Genomic DNA, 9,066 nt, shown 5'->3' with positions numbered 1-9,066 from the left:
GGATCCGGTCTAATTAAAAGTGTGATGATCTCACAGGCTGTAGGGAGGATCTTCTAGTCCAGCCAGACCATAGGTCTAGACGTCATGATTCCCCACAAACAGCTGGAAGCACATCAACACACATCTGTGCCAGACAGACGGCTGACTTCACACACCTCTGAGCAAAAGAGGGGTGGGGGTGGGGGGGGGGAGGTTGTGACTTAATGTTCAGTCACAAATGGGTGAACTGGACATCTTCACGTCATCACAGACTGTGTTTGTCAAATCAATACCATATGGACAGACGGAAACTCACTCACAGTCAAGTCAATTCTTTAACTTCTAATTTCTTTAACTTTTTTAAGCCTTCTGACAACGGTCAAAGGGGTTTCATCATTTAGTCTTTTAAAGAAAAAAAGGTATTTTATCTGGTGCAACTATAATGTGACTCCTTAAAACAATCTATGAATTCCCTCATCTGTTTGCATATGTTGTACAACCAGAGATATTTTTCCTTCTCTTGTCTTTTAAGAGTTAAGAGAGTTTTTAAGACATGAAAAGGGAATATTATGCCTCGTTTCACATGAAAAAAAACATCACAAAGATTGGTAGACAGCCAAAAAAAATAACAGAATTTTGCTAATCAAAGTCCTGCTGTTGTTTGCCATCTCATGACCCTTAAGGTTTGCTAAGTGGCCTCTTAAGTAGCCCTCAGGTTGGGAACTAGGGAACTAATAAGGCAGTGTTACAGGTGTAATAATTATAGTGCATTTCCACACACGCTTAAGATGTTATAGTGTGATCTACAATGACCTTGTGGCCATTTATCTGACCTTGTTTATGCACTTAGGGCTGGTCTGCACTGTGGGTATTTTGCGGTTGGAAGTGCTGATGAACCATATCACGTCTGTGGTATTTTCCCATCATGTCATGGTAAAATTAGAGGTTAAGTGCTCATTAGTGCACTTGTGTCAGGGCGATAATGATAACAGGATCTGGTTGAAATGAGTAGGCCTACCAAACAGCCGGCTAAACGCAGACACTATGGGAAACATCTCCACCATGATTTCCCCACAGTAGCACTGTGAAAAGACTAACCATCAAGCCCCTGACGTCTTCAACTGAAAAACAGTGACCTGGAGTCAACTCATGCCACATTCAGAGGCTGAGTGGGTAAAGTTACAAGTTTAGAAAGTAGAGTCAGTGCGCCCTCTTGTGTTTGTCCTAGATTCATTTCTGCCCTGCAGCAGTTTCACGTCCAACAGCTCAAGACTTTCTACACATGGTTAAACTGCCAAGCTTGAAGTCCTCACTAAAGTTTGACAATGAAAGTTTTTGAAATGTGGAAACTGTCTTCTCTCACTAGACCACTGCCCCTTTGGCCTCCTGCACCTTTAAGGCCCTTTAGTTTAAGTAAAAACTGCTCTCTAGGTCAGACAATTTAGAAAGTGAACCTGCTGGGATGTACCCAGGAGGATGAGAATTGCTGGCTTAAGATAAGAGAAACCAGCTTGTGATCCATCTGGATGGGGAGTGAATGAATGACCGACACTATGGTCCCTAATTACAATGTGAAAAGTGCAAGTGCCCAGATGAGATCATAAAATACAAAAAGTATTAGCATATACAAATTTATTTAAATTCTCGTCATACTAGCCTGATGTCTCTTCCATTGCAAATGATATATGATACGATTAATCATTAATGTTGTTGATGAATAAACAATTGTTTCTTATTTGTTATCATTTCAGCTGGTGCTGCATTTGTCTGTTTATTTTGGATGTCTCTTATTTTGCTTTAGTTTGTTTAACATTATAGTTATAATTCATGTTTTTAATATCAGTTTGGTTTATTAGTTTATATTAGTTTTAATTTAGGGAAGAGCTTGCTTGATCTTTCCTGTCACATCTATTGTACTTATTATTGTATTGGTTTAAATTTGTACATTATTTTTTTTAATTAATAAAAACTCTAAAAAAAATGTGCAGTGTACTGAGGCTCTGGACAATATCAGTCTAATTAATTTGGATGTTAAACAAAGCATACGTAAGATACACAACGTAGTCTATGTAGACTTACACATCCTTAACCCTTTAATGCCTGAACCATGAAATAATTGCCAGAAAATTCAAATTTTTTTAAACTAGAGTGTTTATTGAACCTTCTGACAAATTACGACAACAACAAAAATTAAGTTTAAAAAGTCTTAATTTGTATCATTTTGGGGCAATTTATTGCTCACAGTTTATCTAAAACAAACAAAAACATAAAACACAGATAAAATACAAAAAGATATCACACTGATGATGTAGAGGTCTCAAACACTCATGTATCAAATATGATACACTTGGCGTTAAGGGGTTAACAATCACACAAATACAAAATTATCATTGATCACCATGGGTGATCTTCACTGAAAAACGTGAGTGTGCTGTGACTTCCTTTCCATCACTTTGTCTTGATGGCTCATGGGCATGAGCAGCAGTATCTCTGCTCACCTCCCCTGCAGGCCAACAGACACACACCAAGCACAAGTAATATTAGCTTACTGAGACAAGAGGCACAAAGCACTTATTATCACAGATGGATGTCGTACACACTGGATCTCCTTGGGAGATGAAAGGACCACTGAGGGGGGGAGTCAGCTCCTTTTCCTGGATCCCAAGCTGTGTCTGTGCGTCGCGAGCAGAGGAGGCCATCTTCTGTCTTGGCAACTTCAATCAGCCAGCCTGTGCAAGCTGGAGCTAAGCTGATTTTAAAGAGTTAGAAGAGAGGCAGAAACGCAGAGACACGCACGAGGAGAGGTGACGCGGGGCATGTGGGTGCACACATTGGGCCTCAGTCAGTCGATATACCATGCCTTTATTCTATTCCACATTGAATAGAGGCTTGGTAACTTTCTCGCTATGTTTCTGCTAACATAAACATACTAAAGTTGAGTTCAAAACAGGAAATAACACAACAATTTTAGACTGCGGTCATCAGAGAACAAGCCCTTTGTCTAGACTTACTATATATTTAAGTTCCTGTTGAATCTTAACAGACATTTGTACTTAATTAGGCAGTCAGAAGAAGGCTGTTGCTGATCGGACATCTAAAGAATGGCCGAGTCCGTGAAAGCCCTTCATGTGCCATCTGTAAAATCAAGATGAAATAATGAAAATGCCTGTCACAATATATTTGTTTACATGCACTGATGTGACGAATGAAACATGATCTGAAAGGACCTTTAGAGGGAGACAAATGCGAGCGTATCGGCTGGTGTCTGAAGCAACACTCAGGCAGGATAAGAATAGGGCCTCCAACAGGTGGTAGGGACTGATGATATATAATTAAGTTCAGCAGCTCATTTCATTTTATTTGGAGGGTTTTTACTATGGATTAAAGGCTCAAAAGATTATCATGTGTTTCACCTGTGCATGCAGATGGAAATGGGGGACATTGCCAATCAGACTGTCTACAGAAAGGCAGGGTTTGTATAACGACACAGCTTTATGTCACCCTCCTGTATGTCATCTATATGCTTAACATATAGACAAGAAATACTCTTAATTCTAACCCCACAGTTATTTTAGATGTGATATCTTGCCTTGTGACTTTGTGGTAAAATGCTCTCTTCCTGTAGCTCAGTGTAAGTCTGAAGGTGGAAGTGATGTTAATGTGATCTCAGTTACTATACAGGAAATTTAACTACAACCTTGCACCGTGCTATTTCACTGTCTTTGACATTATGTTCTGCAGCACCCTCTCATTTTAATATTGCATCACATCAAGCATCAACACCTCCAGCAGAGGACTCTCGCCGCTCGATTCTTTGATGTGTAAGAGCTCCTGAAAGGACATGTGAAGCTGAAGCAGTGAGTCATAACAGCTGTGGTTGCAGCAGGGCTCTCAGTGTCAACCAAGAAACCAGTTGCATGTGCTTTTGATAGAAAAAGGCCACATTTGAATATCAAATATTATCAGAAAATAGTGACAAGTGAGCACAACTGTTAATGCCAAGCTGATCACACCCCGTCTGCAGGTACATTTACTCAAAATCTGTACTTAAGCGTACATTTCAAGAACTTGTACTTTATTTTAGTATTTCCATTTTATGCAACTCTACGTCTTTATTTACTTTTCAGATTACAATTTCTGGTCCTGTCCAGTAAAAACAATGCACTGTATCTCCAGATTTGGTCATTTGAATTCACATTTTTCTGATAAACTGAAGTACATATACATATACATACATACATACATATATATATATATAGACATAGAACATATTTATGTACATATTCATGTGTTGAGGAAATTCTCCCTCTTCTTCTTAAGCTGAATGTACTATTTAAACCCTCCTTTGATTAGCTGGAAAATGCGTCATCATAAAGCTGAAAACAGAGCTGTTTTTCTGAGTTCACAGTGCAGCGACACGGCAAACACATGATGATCTTATAGATGATGATGAATTGCTTAAACTACCCAACGGTGTAAAAGTAGTTAAAATCGGCAGAACGTTAAACAACTGCAGCACTAAAATGCAACATACACATTGATGCAGCAGTAAAATCAATCCAAACAATCTCATATAGTAGTAAAACACTGACAGAGGGCATTTTAATGCAGAATTAATACTTTTACTTTCTAGGAATCGAGCATCAGGAGTGTATTTCTGCCGCCAATCATCCACAGCAGTGTGACTTCACTGATTATCTGTCTGTGCTCTACAATTCAGAGCAAAAATGAACTGCACCATATGCATGTTATCGGCCTCATTGAATATCTGATGGACTGTTTTGTCTCCTCACTGTCAATCAACATGCGCCTCGCAAGTGCTGCTGCCATTGCCTCCCCCTTAACTACTACCGCCAGTATTTCAACCACAGCATCTGATTTTGAAATGGAGGTACATATTCTCCTTGTCACTCACAATCTAAAATATACCGCGTGTCCTCCTATTACAGGCATGCATTTGGTGAGTTGCAGGTCAAAAGTGTTTCCAAGAATGTCTTTTTAGATGTCTAAATCACAAATAAAAGCATTTAAATCACTATATTTCATTGCGTAGGGTCATAATATCCAATCAAAATAACTGAAATGTGTGTAAATGAGTACTTCTTTACTGCTTTCTGCTTATACACTACTGGTTATTCATATATTTGTCTTTAGCCAGCAAGGAGAAATCATCAGATCAAATCATAAGCTGTACTACAACTAAGATTGTGCAGACTGACAGCATTATTAGTAATATAAGTAAGAGAACACAAAGCTGCAGATATTCAGTGAATCTCTATGTAGTCAGCTGCTTTTCTTAGTTATCACATTAGAGTGAGTGAAGGACAAATCTACCCTGGAGACACAAAATAATTTAACAAAAACACGGTGATGTGGTTTTAAATTACACCTGTTGTGACTGTATGCAAAAGGTTGTTTATATGCATGTCTTTATGCGTTGTTGGTAAATAACAGGGTATATTAAAAAGGCTGGCTGCATGGACATACCAAAGCTAATAAGACAGATAAGCATTGATTGAGGAGGTATCTGTCCATTGTATGTGTTGTCTCTTATCTTCACTAATTATAAGTAGATCAGTCATTACAAACTCATGATGTGCAGCCAAGCACTGCTGAAACACAGTTTATTTTTAATTCTAGTGGGCATCCTAAAGTTTAAAACCATATCAAACATAGTATACCGGGCTAAAGTTTGAGTAAATGTGCAGAATGATTCACGAGACATGTATGATAGGTAAAATTTATTTAACAGGGACAATATGGATGAACAATGTTACATGGCAAGATTGCAACAGATGTCATGTATGGCTCAAAGCTGATTTTCAGCCCCTGACCCTGCTTAAAAAAAAACAACAAAACATATAAAACAGCATGTGTTCGTGCATGTGTGTGTATTATACAGGACTGTGCAAGCACTGACATATAAATGAGGGTGTCTATGTGTCAAGGGGATCCATTTAAAACCCATTCAATCATCATGAAATAGCTTCAATAAGGAGCTGATACGTGAAACGCACATGATACTGTGGCAGCGGGACGTTAAATAAGAGGGGGGAAGCTGTATGTTACAGTTAAGTGAGTTACAGAAGTTACTAAAACACCAAACATCGCTTACCCTTTGTTTGATCTTGGTCCAGAAAGACAGAAAGCAGCAACCACGTCCTTCAGGCGCCTCAATTCATTTCTACGTTAAGTATTATGTGGGCGTTACCCTGGAAACAATCACCCAATAGGCTGCTAGTATGCTCTCTAAGGCCCACCCTTTTGTGGTTGCTATGCCTACTACACGTTTCTCTGTGATTGACGGGCGCAGCGACCAATAGGCGTCGAGCTGGGCGGGAGTTTGCGCGCAGAGTGAAAAGTGTCTGGTGAATTTCTACTACTATGATCAAACCGCTCAGGGTGCGTACAAGTGGTGGACCGAGGCAGCCGACAGACTGGGGATGGAAAATGTACTATAAACGTTGTTGGAAAAGTCAATACAGGTAATGAGCGATTCCATGTCCCTTCGCCTCCTTCTGGAACATTAGTGTGATTCAGAAATTGGCTCGAAAGACTGAGCTAATGCTAGGCTATTAAAAATATCGAGTTGCATGGCTATGACATTGTTGCATTGAAACTGGCAGCACTAGTAGACACGTTTGTTTGACACATGAACGGAGGGAGGATTGGCTTTATATGGGAGGAGAAACTTAACGAGAGACTAATGAATGAGCTTGAAATACAATGTAAAACAGAATTTGAACTTTAGTATGTAATGCTCACTGGAACAAACCAAATTATCTTAGTGTTTCCACTGAAGGGATCAGGGATTAGTATCACCTGCCAAGCTGGGGCAGGGTTTTACTGGTCTGAATTTTGATATTAGTCCCACTTACATAAATTCATTTGACACCCTGGCTTCCACTGAGAGGATATTTCTGTCATCTGATGCTAACTTAGAGTCATTTTTGGTCTGCCAGTGGGCTTGTGAGTTGATATTGATATTACAGAATTTCACTGGTCAAATGGTCCTTTTTGCATCTTGAGACAGGTTTTCTTTTGTAGTGAGGATTCCTTGTGCAGCCATGTGAGCCTTGTTGACTTGAGTCCTACCAGTACAGGATTTTTAAGACTGATTGATGCAGATATTTGAATTTCATTTTAAAAAACTTTTAATGATCATTAGAACCTAAACATTTAAAATTAGCTCTTGCTGTACTGCGATGGACAAAAGCGTGCTGGTGGCTTCCTGTGAAATGTTTCTACATTAACAGAAATATATCTTAGGCATTTCTTTACTGCAGTGTTTTATTGCTGACATGCCATGATGGTATGATACGGATATCTCTGATATGTCTCTGATATACGTTAAAAAAACGGCTGATAATCTCAGCCGTGCAAATGTAAAACTCAGGCTCACTTGTGACACTAGCTGCCTCGGACATTTCCTGAAAAGTAAAAGCACTGACTGTTCAGCAAGCCCACAAACTGAATCAGAACCAGCTTTAAGTTTACTGCTGGACATCACAGATCAGAGACCCATTATGTGGTTTCTAGGTTAGATGGAGAGAGAGAGTTGTTCATGCCTGCAAATATGAACTGGTCTGTCCCAGATATGTGAATTTCTAGAGGTATGGCAGGTATTTGTTTGCCTCCGTTGGAGAATGGTACCTAACTTGAAGCCACCCTGACCAAGCTTTTATGAACAAGCTGCTAAACAGAAAAGGATCTGATTAAACTGCTAATCGACAACGATCCAGAAGGGCCTTTAATATCATGCATTATCATCATGGAGGAGAACCTCCTGTATCATATAGGTCCTTTTTGTTTTATAACTTAAAGGACACAGTCCAAAAGGGTAGACCCACTCCAGAAAATTAGATACAGAAGTGGAGCCAACTGTCACTCTCAAACTGACTGATATGTCTTTTTAATATGAGTAATACTAAGCTTGTCTTTAGATGCCTTTCATTTTTGTAAACACTTGAGTAAAACATGCTCAGACGTTGAGTAATGACTCATTCAGAAACACCCAAAATGTAGATGTGTCATTATGAATGTTTTATGGCAAAATATTACACATTGGGGTTTTCAGGTGGCCTGTTTGTTTATGACCACAACATCCGGACACAATCCGGACGGGGGTTCCCTCCCCACAACATTTGTGTGAAATCAAATGCAATAAAAATGTATCTTCATCTTTACAAAGTACAGATTGCCTACTATTTGTCAGCTAGTAGTATGATTCCACTTTTGTCTGATTCTACCAGTATTTTAGTGGGCAAAGTATCTTCAGAAGTGAAAGTAAGAGCGATCATTTTGGTAAGTTCAGGGCTTTCAGGTTGCCACTTCACGTCTTTGCATGCACTTTTAGGAGGTGCAAGTCAACCGCTGCATGGTTGCACCAAAGCAACCAAACTGGATTTCCCCTTTCACTGCCTGATAGACGTTTTATTTCCAAACAGCTATACTGTAAGCCACAGTATTTGCATCTTCAAGTTGCAGCACAGCTGTCTTCTTGTGCTATGTAGACTGTCTGCTGGCCGTGTTTTTCTCTCTCTGCCTCTGAAGGCAAGTGGCAGGAGTTGAGAGTTGAGGACTGCTTGGTCTTTTGATATCAAAGAAGTAAACAGCACTCTCCCTGGTGCCTTGATTTAAACGGGAGATAGACCTTTTCCCCGCTGAATGCTTAGAAAATGAGTCAGGGTGAGTGGGATGGAGAGAAGGGAGACGAGAGAGTGAAGGGAGGGAGTTTCACTATCATTAACTAAAGAAGAGCTCACCAGCGTTGTCTTTTCTCACTCTCCTCAGTTTACAGGCTCAGTCTTTGCCTGTCAGCTAGTGTCTGCTGATGCTCATCAGGTATGAATTTTGTGAATAGTCATTTGGCTGTTAAGCCTGGTTGCTGCTTAGATACAGAAATGTTGTACCCACTGTAGTGGTGCGGCTCTATGAACGGTAACGTCAGGCAAGTTGACCACTTTGGTCCAGACTGAAATATCTCAACAATTATTCAATGATTTGTTTTGAAAGTTTGCACAGACATTCATGATATCCAGAGGATGATGATGAATGACTTTGGTGAGCCCCCAAACTTTCCTCTAG

At 39.7% G+C, this 9,066-nt stretch overlaps 1 protein-coding gene across 1 annotated transcript in view; it reads left to right on the top strand.

The window, feature by feature from the left end:
- Positions 1–6,380: 6,380 nt before the first annotated feature.
- fcho1 (FCH and mu domain containing endocytic adaptor 1) overlaps positions 6,381–9,066 on the top strand; it is a 56,839-nt gene continuing 54,153 nt past the window's right edge. The window contains exon 1 of the mRNA XM_070832971.1: positions 6,381–6,464. The gene's annotated coding sequence lies outside the window, so the exon portion shown is untranslated. The remainder of the gene's footprint in view (positions 6,465–9,066) is intronic.

Source organism: Pempheris klunzingeri, chromosome 6, assembly GCF_042242105.1.
Source record: "Pempheris klunzingeri isolate RE-2024b chromosome 6, fPemKlu1.hap1, whole genome shotgun sequence".
Lineage (NCBI taxonomy): Eukaryota > Metazoa > Chordata > Actinopteri > Acropomatiformes > Pempheridae > Pempheris > Pempheris klunzingeri.
Note: the sequence above shows the minus strand (reverse complement) of the source record. Positions and strands in the feature narration are given on the sequence as shown.